Source organism: Myiozetetes cayanensis, unplaced genomic scaffold (assembly GCF_022539395.1).
Source record: "Myiozetetes cayanensis isolate MyiCay16 unplaced genomic scaffold, myiCay2020 scf2-11, whole genome shotgun sequence".
Lineage (NCBI taxonomy): Eukaryota > Metazoa > Chordata > Aves > Passeriformes > Tyrannidae > Myiozetetes > Myiozetetes cayanensis.
The window spans coordinates 10,159,630-10,180,881 of record NW_026087411.1 but is presented as its reverse complement, the minus strand read 5'-3'; the positions used below and the strand labels follow the sequence as shown (position 1 = coordinate 10,180,881).

Below are 21,252 nucleotides of genomic sequence, written 5' to 3'. Positions count from 1 at the left end.
TGCATCCCACCCACTCCAGAGCCTGCTACATGCTGGCTCATCCTTCGTGCTCGCGGCTTGTTTTCTCATCCATTCACACAATGTGCTTCCAAAGGCTGGGTTTTACTGGCACAGATCCCTAAAATGTCTTCCCAAACACACACAGCACTGCGAGGAGAGCCATCGTGACAGATAATAGCGCTCCTGTGCCAAGAACAAATCATCTTTAGCTTATGTTTTCTTTAACTCTTAAGTTTGTTTTCGGCAATTCTAAGATATAACAAACCACAGGTTCCCAGTGTCTGCCTTGGAGAGGGAAAGGGGAGTGGGGGGGGGAATCTCTTGTTGATTAATTAAGACACAAATGTACACAACTCTGTTTAAATCAATTTGACTATTGATGCTAAGACAGCTCAAAGAACTGATGGCCTGGTCAGTCCTTGGACTGAAATCTGGAACTATATAACTGGAAAACCAGGGGAATATATGGGAATATCTCTCCAAACCACTACACCTATCAACCAAATCACAGCAGCAGGGGCTCTGGCAGCAGCCAGACACATTGTTTCCTAGACAAGCTCCTCCTTTGATGGGTTATCCTCTCACTTCTCCCAAAGTCAAACCTACATTAGCTTTCTGTTTTCACTGTCAGCATCCAGCAGTAAATTCTCCCAGAAGCTGTGCTACCCATCACCAACTTCAGTCCAACTCAGACACCCTCACTCAGTCCAGCCACAACTGACTTTGCACATCATTTCCTCAGAATCCCCTTCTCCGAAGCAGTGCAGTACTCACGGGAATCAATACTTTACAACTCCTTAGAAAAAGCAGCAGCTAATTTTAACTGTTAATTAACCCCAAAGACTCACAGTCCAAATCCCCTCCTCCCAGGCTCCCTCACAGAGGGATCTGCTCCCCATCCACTCCCCTGCACACACCAAAGACCTGCAGCTCACTTGCAAATACAGAGCTCTCAACTTTTACAGGACTCCTCCTGAGCCCAAGTCCTCCCTAAGTAAGAGATGGAAAGCAATTTTAAAACACATGCCATTACAAAGGCCAGTAACAGCTAAATTCCCATTCCCATGTAAAACTCTCACAGAATATCTGGGGGAAAAGGCACGGCCTTTACATGGCCTCACCACGGACGGTAGCGAAGATTTACTAGCAAAGGGCAGTAGTGAAGTCTTCTACCTCTAAAATTTTATTGCTCTTACATAATATGCTATCATGCATTTACCAGCACGCTGTGAAGCGCTGTCATAAATATTTAAACTGCAATGACAAAGTAAGAGAGCCATCGCTCGCTCCCATGTTCCTGGTTTTCGCTGCTCGCTCTCCTGGGCCCACGGTGAGGGAAGTTATTGATGTGCAGAAAATAAAAGCTCCAAGTGTGAACCAAACCAGATGCACATCCCTGACTTTCAACAAAGCAAAAGGGACTTTAACTTGTTATTAAAAGGTCTTTCTACACCGGGGCCTCTCACGGTTGTTACGGCCAGGCTTGTCACCAGCGAGGCTCCCCTCCCCACACACATGCCCGGCTGCATTAGTTATTACATTTGAGAGCTTTATGGTATTATTTGAAGCTTGCTATTTACCTAGTTACACAAGACCCAGAGGCTTAGACCCAGCTCTCTGCCTGGGCTGCAAATCTCTGCAACTACCTCCAAAATAGCCCAGATTTTATGACCCATTAGGTTTAATGATAAATCCTTGGCTTTATGTTCCGGGCTAGTGAGCAATGAGAGATCAAGGGCTAAGCTTTGATTTATCTGCGGGCCAAGGGAGATGGTTATTTCTATAATTTTATTTTCCTCATCACTTGCCATAATGACTGCAAATGCTTTGCTGTGACATCACGGCAATTTTTTGCTGTATCTGCGTCAAAAATCAATACCACACTTGGTCCTTTCACACCCTCTCCCACCAGGATGGGGTAAATCCAGCTACAGCCAAGCTAACTCCAGATCCTCCTGGTGCATGGAAGGCAATGGTTTTCAACCTGCAAATATTGCTGGAGGTGGGACAACGGTCTGGGAATGAAGGTTGTTCTGCTTTGAACCAGCTTTGTACATTTGTGGTGCTTTGCATGCAATACCAGCACGGCCTGGAGTTGAGATAAGTTTTGCCTCACGGTGCTTTAAACATAGAACCATGAAAAGAGCAGAGAGTACTTTGGAGAGATGCTACTCAGCATGGTCCAGTATCTGCAGCGACTGATCTCCTATTCTAACAGTTTCTCTGAAAACTCCACACCTCTGGAATCTGGGGAATGCCAGAAAATCTCCAATTTGCTCTCCAAATGTACTTTAAAAGAAATAAAGAGAAAATTAAATGCCCCCGTGTTATAGGCAAAAGTCCTGAGGAATGGCCCATAAGGACCACAAATGTTCATGCAGCTCAGAGTTTCACACCTGCCTGGCTTTAACAGGCTCATCACAAAGCCAGGTTCTGCACATTCTAGAGCTGGCCCAAGGCTGGTTATTGGCTTCAGCAAGGACAGGTGGGGGCATCATGGAATGACAGGGCAAGAGACTGGAAAAAGGGTAAAGAACACCACGATATTACAAAGCTAATCATGCCCTCAAAGATATTTTCTTCAAAGATTATTACACCTTTTTGACTATGCTGTGCAAGTACACTAATACTACTGAAGTAATCCTGAGAAAGGACAGAGAAAGTAAACATTAAAGGGCAAATTTTGAGCAGCTCAAATTTGCAGAGCGAAGAGGATGCCTAATATAATAAAGGGAACTTGTCAGGGGAATGGCACATTATCCAATCTTCTTCTTGATTGACAGCTTGACAGTCTCTCACCCATTTCAAAAAAAGCCTTTAAAAAACATCAGTTAGCAATTATCACCAATTTTCCTATTAATTCCATGGAAAAATAGCTGGAGTTTAATTTCTAGCTAAATCAGGACTGTTGACTGTTTTTCTTCCTCACACAGAATCGGAAATTGAAGAGGAACAGCGAGATGCTGTTAGATCAGTAGGAGGAGATACCAAAAAGCAAAGTAAACAGGAAAAGAAATTGTGTTAGAATAAAACTGGCAAAACTAATGGAACAAAACCTCACAGAAACCCCTTAACCCTCAGCTAAAGGTCCTTCCTAAGTAGCAGCATCAGGTTGTTGAGAAAAAAATGCAAAAACAAAGTACTGTGGACCAAGTCCTACCAAGATGCTGAGGAAGAAGTCAAAATGCTTCTCCAAGTAGAAGTTTATGACAAACATGAGCCACAGAGGTATTGAGTTTCTCCCACCACACACACAGTACCAGGGATCTGTTGCACTGATGATGTCCAAACTCAGACTAGATTGCCCAAGAAGAAAGAAGCCCTGGCTTCAACTCGAGTTCATGAGAAGAGAAGGCTTTGGGGTGATCTAGCTGGGGCCTTGCAGTGCCTGAAGGGAGCCTACAGGAAAAATGGAGAGAGACTATTTACACGGGCATGGAGTGACAGGACAAGGGGGAATGGCTTCAAAACGAAAGAAAAGTAGGTTCAGATTAGATATTTGGAGAAATTCTTCACCGTGAGGGTGGTGAGGCACTGGAACAGGCTGCCCAGAGCAACTGTGGATGATTCCATTCTGTGATTCATTATAGCAAACCTTTCTCTTGGAAAGCAGCAGCCCTGCTGATGGGCAACACATTCCACACTCCTCTCCCCCAGAAGGGGAAAAAACATCCACTTATGGTTAGCCTGTTAAGAAATTAAGTCACTTTTCAGCCAGCAATGCTCTGCTTCAGTGTTTAAATTATTTATCACAGGCCTTATACTTCCTAAGTACTTGAAAAAGCCCTACTTAGTCTCCTTGTGAATCTTGACAGTGCTGAGAGCTGGCTCTCAAAGAGACTGGGTAGGAAAGCACTGATGTGGGATGGATGTTGCAGTTTCAGTAGTTTCTGCATTGCATCTGTAATATAATGGAAAATGAGAGACATGCTTGTGTCCCTCATAAAAGCCCTGCCCAAGGAAAGCATTTCTCTTGCTTTCCAGGACTCGACTCTCACCTCCACCCAAGTGGAGGCCTCTTCTGTCTCATCCCAAGGAATAAATCCTCCGTGGCACGCGGGCACGTGGTTTTGCACGTGTTTCCCCAGGCAGTCTATAGGGTCTGTATTACACCATCTGCTTTAAACCGAGCCCTGTCATCAATACTCAGTTTTGGCAGGAGAGCCACTGGCAGTAACTACTTCCCTTCACTGCCAACCCCTGCCTGACTTCCAGTAGGAACAGGGCTCTTTCCATGGAGCCACGTGACTGCAGTAACAGACATCCATACACGGGATTTTTCTAATTTGTTTGCTTTTCTACTTCTCATCCTTCATTTACTGTCCTAAAAATGTCAGAACAGAGAGCAGAACTTAAAAGGCAATCACCACCTGCAACCGTTGTAGCAACACTAAGCTATCTGGCAGCCAGGCCTCCCTCAACACATGCTCACAGGGCCCACATCCCTCGTGCTGGGGAGATGCAAGATAGTCCCCAGCTAACGGCTGCATCATTCCAAGCTCCTGCACTAAACATGGGAGCACCCAGAGATTTCCTAGAGAGCCAATGGTTTAGATTTACACCCACTGGAGCACTTCCCAATAGCACACTAAACTTTATGTTTCCAACATAAAATCCCCGCTGATGTTGCTTCCCCAAACCCTGTCGGAACATCCCACGGCACGGACGGTGCCTCCCACCCAGCCACCCCACTTTGGTCTCAGCTGCAGTTCAGCCACAGGATTTTCTGCCCTTTGGTTATTTTTTCCACCGTGACACAAAGCATAAGTGGAAAGAAGTTTTGTTATTTGGAAGAGAGGAGTTCAGTGCCTGCACCAGAGACAAAATCATGTACTGTTATTCTTTCCTGCATGCTTCAAAATCTGGGATAGAGGCAGAGCTCAGGGTGAATTTATTTTGTTCTCATCTTGCTCTCAGGGAAACCTTCCTACTTCTTCAGCCTAGAAAATCATGTTTGTCTGTACCGCCCAGAAACAAATACCCTCCAAAATCTGCGAGAATGCTGAAAATCTGTTGGCGTTGGGGTCTTTACACCCAAGAGAGAAACAAGTTTCATACACGCAAACCCAGGTTCCTGTAGACTTGGTAGGATAAAGTTGAAAAAACAAACTATTTAAACATTCTGACAATTTACTTACACTTCATGAAGTGCTCAGTAACAACCCTTTCGAACTCTACCTCATTTCTATGTCAGTTGTATCTTAAGAGCCCTTCTACGAGGGCAGTAAGTAGAAGATGCACCAAAAATATTTTAAATGTATTTATTTACGTGTTTTCATAATCCTGTAAAGTACTAAAAGCCTCCTGGGACGGATTGAGCCTCTTCAGCTCAGGACCAGAGAATTCTGCACCTTCGGAAAAAATTAAAACTAAACACCTAAAGTGCTTTTCAAAAGCAATTACCATAATCCCTGCTGTTACCCAGAGGGAAGCAGTGGCACGCAGAGGTTAAATAACTTCTTGGAGGTGGCTCAGCGAGCAGCACAGCCCAGATTAGAGTCACTGTGCCTCCTGACTTCCAGCTCCAGGCTCAGCCCAGCACCTTAAATAGCTGCAGTGCAAGTAATTAGCTCTGTCCCCTGGGCACGCATTGGACTTGGGCAATGGCAAAGCTGGAGTTTAACTTAATGACACAAAACTTTCTATGGAGAATCCTCGGAAAGAAACCTTAAGTTTTAGCCACTGTGACCTGACCAACCTGTGCCAAGGCAGAGGGGAAAAGCTGTTGTGCATATTTTACTGCCACCAGCCTGGGACAAGTGAATTATTCACACGCAGCAGAGCATGTCACAGTAAAAGGTTTATAGGGGTTAAGTGACACTGCACACTTTTATTTGCATTGTTATTTTGCATTAATGTGTATTTCTACAGGGATATCTGGCACATGTGGTTTCCCCCCCCAGAGGTGACTGTCTGTGTCTCCTCCCTCTATTCCCTTGCCTACAGCTGCAGTATCTCCTTTACTTCTTTCGCTGCCTCCAGCAGGGAACAACAAATCCAACACACAGTCAGAAAAAGGAAAAAAAAAAATCTCCAGTGCTATTTTGGGCATCCAAGTTCTTTGGCTTAACCTATTTTTGGAAGGGCATCTTTGTTCAGCAGAATCAGAACTCCCAGCCCTGTGACACCGGGGCAGCGCGTCCCGCTGCAGGCGGAGCCGTTTGCCAGCGGCAACCTCTAACGGCAGGGCTGGCACGCAGAGCAGAGCCAGGACAGCCCAGAAGGGAAATGATGGGAGACGGGATTTCACTTCCACTCTCCATCACTTCTGTGTCTCTGAGTAAGTCACGCCGCTCCTCTCCCGGGAGTTTTGGCCATGCCCATCCCGGCACACGGCAGATGCACAGACAGGACGGGTGCACCTCGTACCGTAAGCTCGCCGTGGTAAAAACATGTCTTAGTACCTGTCCTGGCAGCCTCCAGCCCTACCAGGACCCCAGTTCTGGTGGTTCATTAGATATAGATATTAATTAGTATACACAGCTCATGTTTTTACAGAAGTTTTGCTTAGGAGATAAGAAAGGTCACGAATAGGAAATAGCAGCCCAGCTTGTGAAAGAACAGTTAAACAGGATTCACACATTTCTGTTTTGTTTGTTTGATTTTAAAAGATATTCATGCTCTGTGTCTCTGAAACAATAATTACCTTTGTACTTCCATCAGCTTCACCTTCCAAAAGCGGCAGCACTCCTACACAGCCCAGAAAAAAAACAAATGTTGGAAAAGGTGCAAAATAGCTGATTTGGTATTTTGGGGCTGTGGGATTCACAAGGCAATGGGAACACACCCTTCTCTCATCATTGCACTCACAGGCACCACTTGGAAAGGGATAATCTTTGAACCTGGAAGGTACAAGACTTGGCTTAAAGCTGGCATTTTGTGCCAGGGCTGCAAGACAGCTGCTTTCAACAGGCAGGGCTGAACTACACGAGAACCAAACACTGTGGCTGGCCCTAGACCAGAAGCCCTGAGCTGCTTCTCTCCAGGAAGAAAAGAAAAAAAAAAACAACAAAGTTAAACATTTAATTGGAGAGAAAATATTTTGTTTTCTTGGTTGTTGGGCCAGCCCTCCAAATGCAACACTGAGCCCTCCTGGGCTCGGTGACAGGCAGGCTGAAACACCAGCACTAACAGCTAATTCTCCAGTGAATCTCTGTGGTCTAAAAGATTAAAGGCTTAATTAGAGTTACCTGAACATTAAATACCACTAAAGTGCACTGAAATCTGCTCTAAGCGGGAAGGGGGGGAGAGAAGCCTTTTAAACAGGCTCATAACTAACTGGGGTTAGTTAGACATAACTATGGGTTTTGCGCACGGTTCTTACTGGTTTTGAATCATTCTGCTTTTCAGCTCTTTTGCCTTGATAATAAAGCCAATGCAGTTGTGCATCAGGCAGTGCTCTGGCACACCTCATCACCAACCACAGCTGAATTTCATGGGGGTCATTGTCTTAAATACAGTTTTCCCCAAAACCTGGAGGAACTTGGCCAAACCCTGCAGCACACCCAACGGGCCAACTCCACTGACTTCAGCAAGAAGCAAAGCAGAGACAGCCCCAAAAATGCCTCCCCACGATGGCCAACCAGCAGCATGAGTCAGCAACGCTAATGCCAGGAGCAGGGATATCCCGAGGAGATATTTTAGCGAGAGGTTTTGTCTGAGCTTTATGCATATTTCTGAAACTCGAACACCTGTTAGGAGTTTCGGCACACGCCACACGGCAGACTTTGTTTGTAACTCTTACAAAGTAAACCGGTAAAACCAGTGTAAATTTAGGTACTTGAACAAGTAGATGCCAAACACTTCAGATTCTTAATTGGAGCAGCTTCAAAGCAGTAACTGAATTTAAGTGTCAAATGTGAGGGTGATTAGGGGAGAAGCAGAGATGCAGGCGCTCTTCTGCTCCGTTTTTCCTGTTCTTTTTTCTATACATCCCTGAAACAGCTGACACCTGTGCCCCTGACAGATCTGTGCCAGCATCACCTCTTGGGCTTCAGCCACACGAGCTGGAGTCCTCCTTCAACTCAGCTTTAAGCCCAAATTCCACGACTGACACTGAAGAGAACAGTTTGTCTCCCCCATTTCAGTAGCAAATCTGGGGTCAGAGGTGATGCCAATCACATAAGGCAAAAACCCTGACTTGTTGTTAACTACCACCACGAGAAGTTTGTTATCAGCTGACTGACAGTAGTAGTTGACACTGGGGAGCAAGTTTCTTACAAAGTATTTCATTTCCCAAATATTAGTTTTCAAAGTAAGTGCTGCCAAAATCGCTTACTTTGGCAAACAATGATTGAGAAGTAAAACGTTCTGCAGGAGCTTTGGCTGTTACACACTTCCATGTTAGAATCAGCCATCGGGATGCTGAGAACTCACTGAAAGCCAAACACCGACTTACTGTGATCGTTCATGGCTGATGAAGATGTCAAGAAAAAAAAAAACAAAAACAAAAACACAAAAAAAAACCAAACAGAAAAGCCACTGGGAAGCAAACAGAGGTGCCAAAGCAATAAGGGAATCAAACAAGCAGTGGGATTTACTAAGTCTGGCTCAGCAGGGGGTTGCCAAGGGAATTTGCTGATGACTCGTAACAGGGTTCTCCACCACAGGCCTGCCATGGTCTCTCGGTGCCACCGCTTCCCTGCGGGAAATGACTCCTCGGAGCGCTCTGTTAAGTGCGGTTCAGCAGGCGCTACAGATGAGCGACATGCACCCACCCCCTCCCCCTGTGTCTGTGAGTCCTCATCTCCTCAGAACAAGGTTAGAAAACTATACAAGTGTGTAACAGCACTCGGAGCTCCTGCACAAAGGGGAGGCAGAACTACGGCACACTGGTCTAAAATCATTTGATGAAAATTAATCTCCGCTAGAAGTCACGGTCTGACTGGGATCAAAACCATTTGTAAACGTGTTTGAAGCAGGAGGGAGAAAGTTTAGCTTCAGCACTCTCAACATGAGTGTAAGTCTTTCCCTCAACTCAAACCGTGTTTTTGCTCGGTATATGTCCCATTAATACATGCAATAGCATAAATACATAATTCCACACTGAACAAAGACCTTCCATCCACCTGAAACGAGCTACAGCCAAAAAAATGTTACTAAACCACAGAAAACAGAAAATAAGGCAAGCCACGATGAGTTAACTCCCAAAGCTTTACCTGGCACAGCAGCAGCAGAAGCTCTGAAACTGGTGCCCTACCCCTTGCAGACAGGTCCCTCATCCCCACCTGCAAACCAGGAGAGCAGCTGCTCACCATGGGAGAATCAGCACACAAGTAACCCCCCTGTAGCAGAAGCAGCAGCTGATCAGCAGCAATGTAAAGGGCCATTTTGTGAACCTCAAACTGGAAGAGAGGAGCTCCTACAGCTTCTGCTCACCCTCATTCCTGGGGGTGCAGACAGCCAAGGAGCCCCATGAGTGGCACTAAACCCACTCTTTGCATCAGAAACATCATCCTCACGATTCCCTAGCGCTTCCAGACGCGTCCTCCACCACAAGAGGTCTGTCCCCAGCAGCGGCAGCGATGCTCACAGCCATCAACACTGGCTTTCACACAGGGCAGGGGAGCTCGGCTCCCTGCTGCAGCCCTGAGCAGCGCTGTTTAAAGTTTCATGGTACAATAAAGGTAATAAATTAGGAGCAATGGTTCTTTAAGTGCTGTCTGGGCAGCAGGGACCACTGAGGTCTATCTCAACACAGGTACCAACTCTCCTCCTTCATTTTGCAAATGCTAAAGCACATAAAAAATTCTAAGATGAAGGGGAAAGGTTACCGGCAGAGTGATCTCACTGCTGGCCCCTCTCGAGTTGGTGGGAATTTTATCCTTACTGGCAATGACAGCCCATTTGATCTAACACCAAATATTTGGGAGAAAAACATTCCATTGTTTCTTTATGTTAACAGAGGACTGGTGTATAACAAAGAGGAAGAAGGCAGCCTGCGTGCTGCTGGCAGGTTGGTAAGAAATTCTCAAGGTCTGATCGATACTGTGAAAAAAACACTCTCCTGGTCTGAGGCTGGAGCGTTATTCAAGCACGGCAGTCACTATGCAGCTCATTTTCTTTAGCTACGATGATCTGAGGCTAATGAACACAGAAAGAAGAGCGGAGTCGATTGCAGGCATTCCTAACCCTTTATACGAAGGAGAAAAAAAAAACAACCACGAAACCAGCGAGCAGAGGAATAGAGGCGCATGTAGGAGCATTTCCAGGTGCATTTCCAGGAGCGCCTGCACGGCTCTCTGGGCACCTGCTACCTGGGGGAAACCCAAAAGCACATGATATTCATAGAAAGTTAGGCGCAACTTCTGGGAAAAAAAAAAAATATGACAAAAAAACCAAAACGCCCGTGGGGAAAGAAAGAAAGGAAGAAAAAAAAAATAATAATAAAAAGCCATTGTTGTGGGAAATCTCAGCAAGGTATTTAAAGCAAAGGGTCGCCGTGGGTGATTCAGGAGAGGAGCCCGGCAGCCCCGGCTGGCCCTGCCCAGCCTGCGCCGGTAGCGCCCGCGGCTCTGCCCGCTCCGCACAGGTGCGGACGGGGATGCCCGGGCCGTGCCTTTGTCTGCCCGGCACCCGCTGCCGCCAGCACGGACGGACGGGCGGCCCCGCACGGTCGAGCAGCCCGGGCAGGAACAGCCGCCACCCCGCACCCCCCGCCCCGCTCCGCTCCGCGCCCCCCGGGCGGGTCCCCGCGCCCGCCCCGCCGCCCCTACCTCGGCCGCCGCCTCACGCCGCCCCCAGCGCCATGTTCCGGCTACATCCGGGCCGCGGCTCCGCTCGCTCGGCCCCGCTCAGCCCCGCTCGGCGCGGCCGCAGGTGCCGCCGCCCGCCCCCGAGCCGAGCCGGGCAGAGCCGGGGCGGGCGCGGCACCGCCCCCGCGCCGGGCCGGGCCGGGCCGGGCAGGGCAGGGCCGGCAGCACCGCCCCGCCCCCGCCGCCGCCCCGAGCTGCGGGGCTGGCTCTGCCGGCGGCAGCTGCGCACCTGCCTCAGCATCTGTCCGGCGCTTTGTCCGTCTGTCCGCCCGCCCCCGCCGCGGCCGCCACAGCGGCGCATACCCGTGTTCTGCACCAGCCAAGGCACCTGCACACTCAACACCCATTCCTGCACCAGTCCATGCACCTGAACGCCCGACACCTATCCCTGGACCAGCCAAGGAAGCTTCACACCCGCACACCTATTCCTGCCCGAGCCTATGCACCTGGACAACCACACACCTATCCCTGCACCAATCCACGCACCTGGACACTCACCCACCCGTTCCTAAACCAGCCAAGGTGCCTGGGCACCCACACAGCTGTGCCTGCACCGACCAGTGCACTGGTGCATCCTTCCACCCAGGCACCCCCAACTTGTGCCCCCACCCATATATCACCCCCTCATTCCTGCACCAGCCCATGCACCTACACACCCACCCATATATGGCCCAACTATGCATGCACCAGTCAGTGCTCCCATATATCCAGCCATCCACGTCCAATTTATGTACCCTTCCTCCAGCACATCCACCCGTCTGCCAATCCATGCTCCTGTCCATCTACACCCCAGCTCTGCAACCATCTACCCACATGTGCCTACATCCACCCACCTGCTTCCTTCTGCACTTGGACCTCAGTCATTATATAAATATATATTTATATGTATCTATTTTATAAAAACAACTGTGTTGATGTGTTTCATTACCAGTAGCTCTCCCTGAGCAATGGCCACGTGCTAAGGAACAAATTGGGTTAAGGCAAGTGATGGAAGGAAGCAATCAGAGGAGTACAACAGCCAAACCCCAGGTATCCCATCTAATTTTGTTGTATTACTGCCAGCAATTTGTGGCTGCCTCTGAAAGCTGCCCTAAGCCTATGTTTTTATATAATGTTCCGTAAGGAAGATTAAGATTGCCTTTAATAAAGGTACATATCGGTCCTTCCACATGCTAAATCCAGAAGGAGATGATGGTGTGTGCTCACGGATGACCATAAACCATCCCTGTCAGGAAACACCGAGCACAGACAGCAAAGTGCTTTTCAGAGGCACCTGCAGCAGAAGCTCCTTGGGAAGAAAAGACCCAAAGTCGATTTGATTGATAGAGCCCTGCATGGGAGAGGAGTGATTTCATACCTAATGATGTTGAATTACACATCATTTGTAGTTTCTTTGATGCCCTTTTGCATTAGCACTCACTCTGTATGGCAGGAGCAGAGAGAATACGACAGGAACAGCTGGAAGATAAAGGTCTGCAGTGGAGCTGTGTGGGGTGGCTGGGCAGAGGGAGGTATTGAGGCTCTCATGGCACTCAGCTGCTCACCCGAGGTCTAAACAGGTTTCTGCAAGTATGAAAAACCCTACATTAAGAACAACAACACCAAAAATCTATCAGAAATGTGCTCTTCCATTACCGATAATGTCTGCTTCTGCCCTATTTTCTTTATGTTCCTCTCAATCACTGTTCTACCTAAGGCTGCGAAATGAAATGAGCTCCCTTTGTTCTTCACAGCACACGGTGTTGGTGTTTGCTGGGATGGCAAAGCACTTGCTCTGGCCTCAAAACCTGACCATGGCAGTGCTGGGCAGAGCCAGCACAAGAAGGGGCACTTTCCTTGCTGGGAAGGAGACTGGGCACAGATAAACACAGTCCAAAATACAGCAGAAGGCTATTCAGAAGCCCTGGACTGTAATTTTGAGTCCTTAAATGTGAAATTCAGAGGCAGGCTGGTTAAGGTGACCCTGAGTGGGTGCCACTGCTGAAGTTGCTCTGTTGCTCCTGGTTTCCATTGGCTTGCAGTAGGTTTTGCAGCCAGAAGCATCATTTGAAATCAGCAGCCACTGAGGGACATTCAGACTTCTGGAGAAAAAACACAAAAAAACCCCAAATTCCTCAAAAAAACCCAAGCCGTGCTAAAACTTTCCTTAAAGAAAAAAAAAAAAACACCACAACAACTTGGGTTTAAACCTCACCACAAAGCTGAAGCCTTTCCCTGGTGCATCAGACCAGAAAGAACGTGTGGGACGAGGCAGCGAAGGTTTCCCTGCTCTGAGTCAGCATGAGTGACGTGTGTCTGTAATGCAAGGTGTTGCGTGCCACATCTTGGCAGGGTGCATATGGCTTCTGGCAGGGGAACAAAAAGAAATCAAGCCTTTGCTGTTTTGTCTTTAGTCTCAAGTGTGATTGGGGGAAAAGCGTCTCAGTGAGTTGGTGAAGTGGGCCGATGGCTGCGAAACTGCAGCGCCGGGAGAGAGGCACCACTGCAGGAGCAGTGAAGGAGAAAGGGAGGGAGCTATAAACTCCCTGCATCCCGTGGGGTGCTGGGAGAAGGGGTGGCTCGGTAATGGGAACCTGCCGAGACTCACACATCCATCAGCCTTGGAAAATCCCATCCTGTGTATTTCCAGAGAGCCCTGGACCCTGTGTCCTCGTGGTTGAAGCCAACGAGAAACCAGGTGTCTAATTTGGACACTGGTTTCTCCCCAAAAGCCAGCTTAACTACTTGAGGGATGAACTTGACTATTTAGTTCCTTCAATCCAAACAATAGATGTTATATATGCACAGATAGACCCCAAAGCTTTTCAAAAAAGGTTCATTTTGCTTTTGGCTTATTCTTACACACAAGAATATATAAATAAGAAATACAGCCCCTCAACTCACTGCAGCTGCCCTGAGCTAGAGTTGATGCAAATGAAAGGTGGCTAAAAAGGCAAAATGTCCTTTTCCCAGAAAAATCAGAGCATAGGATTATTAATTTTTTTTAACTTATCACCATTGTATGTTTAAAATTTGGTAGTTTTAGTTTAAAACCTGAATCAATGGCACTAAACACTATGGCCTAGGTTTCACTGTAATATTATAATAAATAGAAGTAACCCCCTGCACATTTTAGATCAAGTGAAGCCACTGCAGTGGCTGAAGTATTTGTTGAACCAGCTGGATCAGGAGGGTCTTGAGACTCTAAATCCATTATCTATGGACCCATTTCTCCCTGGGATGCACAGAAAGATGTTCTTTCCTTCAGCTCACTCCAATTTGAGAAAACCATCAGGGATTGAAGCCAGAGAGGGAATAGGATATTGCACTTTCCCCCATATGAGTCTTTGTAAGGACTTGGTGATTAGAAACACCTCAGCCTGCTCTCAAGAGGTGTTATTTCCTGTGTTCAAAATGTCCATTTCAAATGCAGAATAAGTTTTGATAACTGCATTCTCCCCTTTCCCCCATCTGTCCATCATATTTAAGATTAGTATGTGATTTAAATCAGAGCACAGTAACTAATCTATGTTACTTACTTTGCTCTGCAGTACACCCTGACACAAATTAACACTAAAATTAGTCATGTAGTAGAGGTGTCAGTCATCAGTTTGGTACATAAAGTGAACATTTTGAAGGAACTTTAGACTTAATTTGCAGATTCTTAAATAAATATGATAATAGCACATCCTGATCATAAGTGAAAAAACAGTGCTAGGCTCCGGTGAGGAAGTATCAGTTGTTCCTTAGGAAAATAATTAAAAAGTACAAATGGAGCACAAGATTAATTTAAATAATCAATTTTGTGTTTCCTGCAAGCTGATTTAAATCAGGATGAAAATTGTTGATTAAATCCCCTCATTTAAATCAGTGCCCCTTAATGAGAGTGAAAGCCTATGAACATTAAGCCCATAATAGTAATAAAAGACTCCTCAGAGAAGAAACAGCTTTCACAAGAATACTTCCAGGGCTGGGAGAACACCAGCCATCCTTTGCAAAAAGAAATACATCTCACAGCCAAGCAATTCTTCTCCCCTAAGCTCTTAACCCTGTAAAAAGAGCAGGGATTGGGCAATAAGTCATAGGATATTCACAGCCACATTACGTAAGTACAACTGAACTGGTGATCCTTCCCACTAACCGTCGTCCGAGAGGACGATGAAGTATTGCTGGAATAATTAAAAAGACAGGTTTGAACTCCCTAAATAATACAGATGAATGCCCTGTCCAGCTATTCATCTCCACGGCCAGCAGCCTTTTAAGGGCTGTGAGCAGCTGCACAGGGAGGATGGCTGAGGGATGCTGGGTGGAGTGCGACTGTGGTGCCCCTGGCCTCTTTCCAAAATGCTGTTGAAGGGCCACTTCTCTGCTACCAGAGCAGTGACTCTCATAACTACACCCCAAATCTCCTCTAAACTTAAGGTGTCTTTGCTTTCCCTATCAGTCAAAATCTGGGCACAAAAGCATTTATTGTGAATTTATAGCAAATGTAGGAAAATTCATTTTGCTGAGGGTTGCACACGTATCATCAGCCCATACAGGTATTTTACATTGTCACAGGCTCTTCCCTGTGGTCCTATAATTCACAACACTTCCTGGTCCTCTTGATTTCAAGGCATTTGGGATTGCTCCCTGAGGAGTGTATCAGTACAACCCCAAGGCCTCTCTCTCTATTTGCCAGGGTGACAGTAACCTTTATTTCCATGCTGCCCAGTGTTCCTCCCGCACTCCAGCTCCTGGGCTCGAGGGGTGTGGTTCCCAGACAGATTTCTGCCTTTTTGGGGAGTGTACCATGGGATGGAAGCTTGAAGGCATGAACTTCACTGCGCCAAGATCAGTCACCAGAAGACAGACAAAGAGAACAGATACTAAACTTCAGAAAGGTCGTTTTAAAGTTACTGTGTATTTTTGAGGCGTGATTTCCATAATGCCTGGTCATTGCTACTGCCAATATCCTTATTGTTCAATGATCAAAACATACACAGAGATCTGTAACTAGGGATATTGTAGATTTACACAGACTTATCCTCACACATCTGTGATTCTTGCCCTTCAGCTCATATTTTTAAGGGCAGCAATGGGCCCCAACCCTGCAAGGCAGAGCAAGTTTGCAGGGTTGCATCTTCCCAGGACACTGTCTGCAGGACGTGACTGCTCCAGCTCCAGGGATAACTCTGGCATGTGCAGGGGCTTCAGTCCTGTGATGTGCCCTGAGCATGGCCCTGTCCTGCCTGAAATGATGGCGATGTGGGACTTTATCAGGCACCAATCCCTGTTACCACCCACTGGGGCCCAGAGCCTGCAGGTCCCAGCATGTGCACACGGGAGCCCTGCTGTGTCTTATCAGTGGGGGCTGAGCAGATACTGGTTCAGGGACGTCTTGGCCTCTGTGATAAATCTGTAGGTATCCATGAACACATTAATTTTTCTCCTTTTCTTCCCCTCAGCATTTTGCAAAACAGTATTACAGTTTCATGTCATGCTGCCCTGCAAATCTGCTTCCAAAAGGCTGCCTTCTTTCCTCATAGAGCATTTCCAGTGCTAAGCAAGATCTCTCAGAGCCCTTGACTTTGCAGCTGGCAAAGTTTACAACATGTTTACAATACCCTGCATAATTTGGCTATGAGATAATGTATAGTATAGTCCTTCAGCGGTGCACAGTGGGAAAAGAACAAGTGGAAAAAAAAAAAAGAAAAGGTAATGCAAAGCCAAGAAAAGCAGATGGTAGCGAGCTCTCCAAGGGGCAAGAATGAATAAATAACTGCAGGGTTTTTTTTGTTCTGAGGAAAAATATATTGTCAAATCAATAACACAGATTTTAGGAAATGCAAACGAGATCAAATGTGCATTTTTTCAGTATTAAACAATGGCACTTCATCAGGACCCATGGTCTGCACTGCACGTGTGTGCCTAAATGAAACAGAGAGGAGTAAAAATAGCATTGTCTCAGAAGTTCTCATTTGACCTCGAGGTTACATTCCATACTTCCTGGGAAGTTCTTCTATAGGTAACAAGTCAAACCTTCAGGTGTAAATCAGAGTGCCCCAGCAGTTACTGTGCCCATGAGCAGCATCAGATCTTTGACAATATTAGTCAACGCTGTTACAGAGCAGAACTTCTTGACAACTTTGGGAACTTTCCTGTGTCTGCCATTAGGGCCACAGGAAATGATGTTTATTTAATACATCTGTGCACGCTCCCAGAGTGACTAAAAGACACCTTTTTTCTTTTTGTCCTCATCGGGTCCAGCTAGAGGGGGGGAAAAGAGGTTCCTCAAAACAGCCAAGTATACAAATACCCTAATTCTTCTCCAGCAAAAGATTTTTTTTTTTTTTGCCTCTTTTAAGTCCCTCAGAGGAAGCCAAGCAACATATGGGATGCATGGAAGTTGCTCTCTGCAGATCTGTCAATCCGTTTTAGCGTCGCCGTGCATCAATCCCGGCTCCGCTCCTGCGCAGGCGCTGCCAACTGGCCCTCAGTCAGCTCCTCACCAGGAGACAAACCAGCTCCTGCCACGTTGATCCACGGGCCCAAGGAGCAAAAAGCTACGAGGCATCAAATCTCCTGTGCTCTTGCTCTGCAGCCATGGAGCAAAAACAACCTTTGCAGCACCGCCGATGCTCGCTTGGCCACCGGTGATGCGGTGGGTTGGGGGCAGAAGGCAGTGCAGGCTGGGAGGAGCTGCAGCCTCTGGTGTCAGGCAACAACCTTGATGCAGTGGCTGTGGAAGAGGGCTGTGTGGAACAGGGCTGTGTGCTCAAGGATTCCAAGCTGGCTCCTCTGGGGATGGTGGATTTGGGGAAAGCACAGACTGAACCCTGTGGCTGTGGAGATCTCGTGGTGAAGCTCCCTGAGGAGCTACACTTGCTCCAGCCCTTCAGGTAGAGGCAGCCACAAGCCCCAAAGAGGAGAATGAGCAGCCACCAGATCTGGAATCCCAGAGCACCATCACACAGCAATGCTTTGAAAATATCACATTTGAGAAGGGGAGGCTCCCTTTCCATTTCTGCTTCTGAAGATCTGGACTCATGGGGTTGGTTGGTTGTAAAACTTAATTGCCTTTCCCCAGCATGCCAATAAATCAAAGTGGTGGGGTGTTTCTTGGAAGCCAGCAGCCAGCAAAAGCAATAGGAAGGGTCACCTCTTCCCTTTGCTGCTTGTTGGGAGGCAGTGAATGCTCTGTTAATCATGCCCGTGACACTGATGATAATATTTTCATTCAACCTCCATTTTTTGTTCTGCCCATGCAAATTTGAAGAACAGAGTCACTACTCTTGCCTTAGCTTTTATCTCTTTCTGCTCAGAGCAGAACCTGAGCTCCTTAAAACCATGTACTCCTAAGTTCTGGCCCTGCTCACTTTTGCTGTGCAAAGGGAACCCTATTCTCAAAATCCAAGTCCTTCTGAGGAAGCAATAAGCCTGCAGATGAGCCTCCCAGCTGCTAAAAGCTGTTGCTCCCCACCCCATCCCGCAGGTACCAAGCCCTCCTTCCTCTAATAGCAGCTCCAGAAGAAAACCAGCCCTCAGGGATGTCCAGGGAATATCCCAAAATTTACAGTGTCCCAGAGTCAGGTCCATGTACCTGTGGGAGCTGCTGCCAAGTTGGCAGGGTCAGAGGTGGCTCCTTTCGAAACGGGACAGGTTTCGAGGCGACACGAGCTCTCTGGGAACGCCTCCAGCTCCCGCCCCAGGCTGCAAACTGAAGTCCTTGCTTTTGTTAGAACATATGGCAAAACCCTGAGTCCTACATGTGTTTTAATGCCAAGAGTGACTATTAGTTTGGCATCCCACATGGCAAAGGAGCCAGCAGGAGTTTTGTCCAATGGAGAAGAGGGTTTGAAAGCAGGTGGTTTATCCCACTGCCATTTTGGCTCATCTACCTTTCCTGGTCACCATCACACCCCTGGGTTAGTCCAGCTCTCATCACTCTTTGCTGTCACCTGTCCCTTGACCTGAGAGAACGTGTCCCTATGTGTGACCCTTATATTGCAGGTGACAAAAAACTGCATTGAAGGTACTTTGTTACCCAAAGCATTTTTCAGTTACAGACGATTCCTTGCAGCAAATTCTAGGTAGGCTGATACTGTAGAGTAATGTAATTCCAATCACCTGGTAGAATATTTTTCTGTAGCTCCTTTATGAGTATCAGTACCCAGCCTACACTCTCTCTCTCATACTTAAGCCTCCAAAATTACACTGATCAAAGCAACCTGCATTTATAAACTGATGTGCTCCTGCATTCGAGAGATTTGCCAAGTGCTAAATATAAGGTTTCTCACTATAGTCGAAATCAAATTTAAATTCCAGCTGCCTCTCTGCTAATATGCAGCAAAGGTTTAGCAGAACAAAGCCGTGTTTGTAGAATCAGACACCGAAGATGATTAAATTAAACTGAAAGGGGAATGGGTACAAGCCTGGAATTAGTTTGCTGCAGCGTTCATTTCCTCCCCCTGACAGACAGACCCACCTCGTGACCTTTAGTGATCAGAGCAAACAGGATCATGGCTTTGCCAAGCCTGCCCTCCCCTCCATCCCCAGCAGTCTGCTGACTTAAAAATCAGCTTCAGTCTGTGCTGTCAGGGTGATGCTGAAACCAGTGCAGCAGGTTCGGGGCTGTGATCCATCTCCTCCCTCTCGGGGGATGCTCTCCAGCAGACCAGGCACCCACTGAGACCTGAACGACAACTCTTGGGTTTCTCTTGGTGGTCTGCTTTCAAAGAAAAGGACTGTCCACTGTCTGGGAAAAGACAGTAATTTGATCAAGATGGAAAAACCAGGAAGGTGCCTGAAGTCAGCAGGTTGCGTTGATGGGTTGTTGAGTGCAGGCAGGAGCAGGAAAGCATCCCAGGGATGAGCAGGGGTTTACTTCCTTAGCTTTGCTGACCTAGCTCTTTTAAAGCAGCACTAAAGTTACTGATGTAAAAACCAATTCCTCACTGTGGCTATAGCAAGAGAGCTGAAAGGATTGAAAGCACATGGCACAAGAGAAAGTTGTTCATCTTCTCTTTCCCACCCTTCCCCATTAGCTGTTACTCTTGGGCATTATCTCGTCTGGGTGCCCTGGATGCTACAATTGTGCTGATGGCTACGTGCAGGATATGGAAAACAACCTGCTGCAAAGCAGGATTTCTCCTGACTGTTACAAACACACACACAGGTTTGCCAAGAAACCTTGTTTTCTCCCTGCAGCCCTTCTGCTGGTACCGTTCCGGGTCCCCTTCGAGCACAGATGGAGAACAGCACCAGGTTGTTTGCTGCTCTTGCCACACTAATGTCAGTGACCTGATTTACAATCCAGACCGAGACCGCTGCTCCTATTTGGTGTGTGGTACAAACCAGTGCTGCTCCTCAGAGGCTTGCACACACTCAGTGTTCAACAGCAGAAAGGGTTTTCACCCTTTAAGAGGTGAGGGTTAACACGGCTCCTTGGCAACATAAATGGAGAACATAAATTGCAGGAGTGGGTATCCTGGAGCAGTGGCACAGTCTCTAGCAAAAAAAAGCCACTATCCAAATTCAATTAGACACAGCCCAGGAGGGAGGGAGAAAGGGCTGACAACCCCACAGTCTGTTTCAGTGACTTAGGCAGAAGGGGATCAGGCTCTTGGTAGCTCTGACATTACAGAGCTTCCCTTTCCCCTGTACTGTTTGTATGTACTTCACCAGTGGTGTCTCTTTCAGAGGATGGATTCGTTCACAACAGAAACATCCCCAGGCAGGAGAGTTTCATGGGGATGGCAAAGATCTGCAAGAGGAGGATCCAGAGGGTCTAAAAACCATCTGAAAGCAAAGACCTGTACAAAGGGGAATGATCTGACAGTAGGAAATTATCATATTAGACTTGAAAGCCAAAGTGGCTGATGAGCCACACTTGCAAGGCTGGGGTGGAGCAGCACCAGCCCTGTCAGAGGGCACTGTACAAAGAGGTGATCCAAAATTCCCAAAGGGAATTTTTAAAGAATGCAACCAAGAAGGCAACACCCAGCAGGGCCTGAAGCTCCAGTTCCCCAGCCCAAGGTGGGTCAACTGGCACTGGCCCATCTCTGCTGACCTCTGCCAGGAGCACAGGGCACGCTCTGGGGCTCATCGAGCGGAGCACCGTCCTTCCTCTTGACTACAGAGCATGCAGAAGAGGATGCAAGTTTTGCTGCCAGAAAATCCTGTCTGAATAAATAATGCAGTTTTAAATTTGAAGTGGTGAACCTCTTGGGGAGCTGATCCTCACTCTGTTTGAGGCAACTGCCTCCTGCCAGATAAACGCACACGCTGCTGAGTTCACGTGCTGCTGCAGCAATACCTAAGGCCAGCTGGAAAAGCCAATATGGTCCATTTCTCCTGCAAGATCTCCCAGGGGGAATATGCCTCAGCCAGGCTAAACGCCTCACTTGTGCTCTATCTGTGTAGAAATTGCACGCTTTAAGGTTGTGTTTTGAAGGAGAAAGAAGTCAGACCTTTCTGAAAAGACTGGGTTTGGCATTCTCAGAGAAAAGCGGTGCACGAGCCACAGTAAGTAACAAAT

General features: G+C 47.3%; 1 protein-coding gene across 2 annotated transcripts in view; it reads right to left on the bottom strand.

Annotated features, from left to right (window-relative positions):
* Positions 1 to 21,252, bottom strand: part of PAK5 (p21 (RAC1) activated kinase 5) — a 154,337-nt gene that overhangs the window by 74,682 nt on the left and 58,403 nt on the right. The window contains exon 1 of one of the 2 annotated variants that reach the window (XM_050315007.1): positions 10,716 to 10,862. The exons of the other annotated variant lie outside the window; for it this stretch is intronic. The gene's annotated coding sequence lies outside the window, so the exon portion shown is untranslated. Of the gene's footprint in view, positions 1 to 10,715; positions 10,863 to 21,252 lie in introns of those variants that run through there. 2 annotated transcript variants of the gene reach the window in all.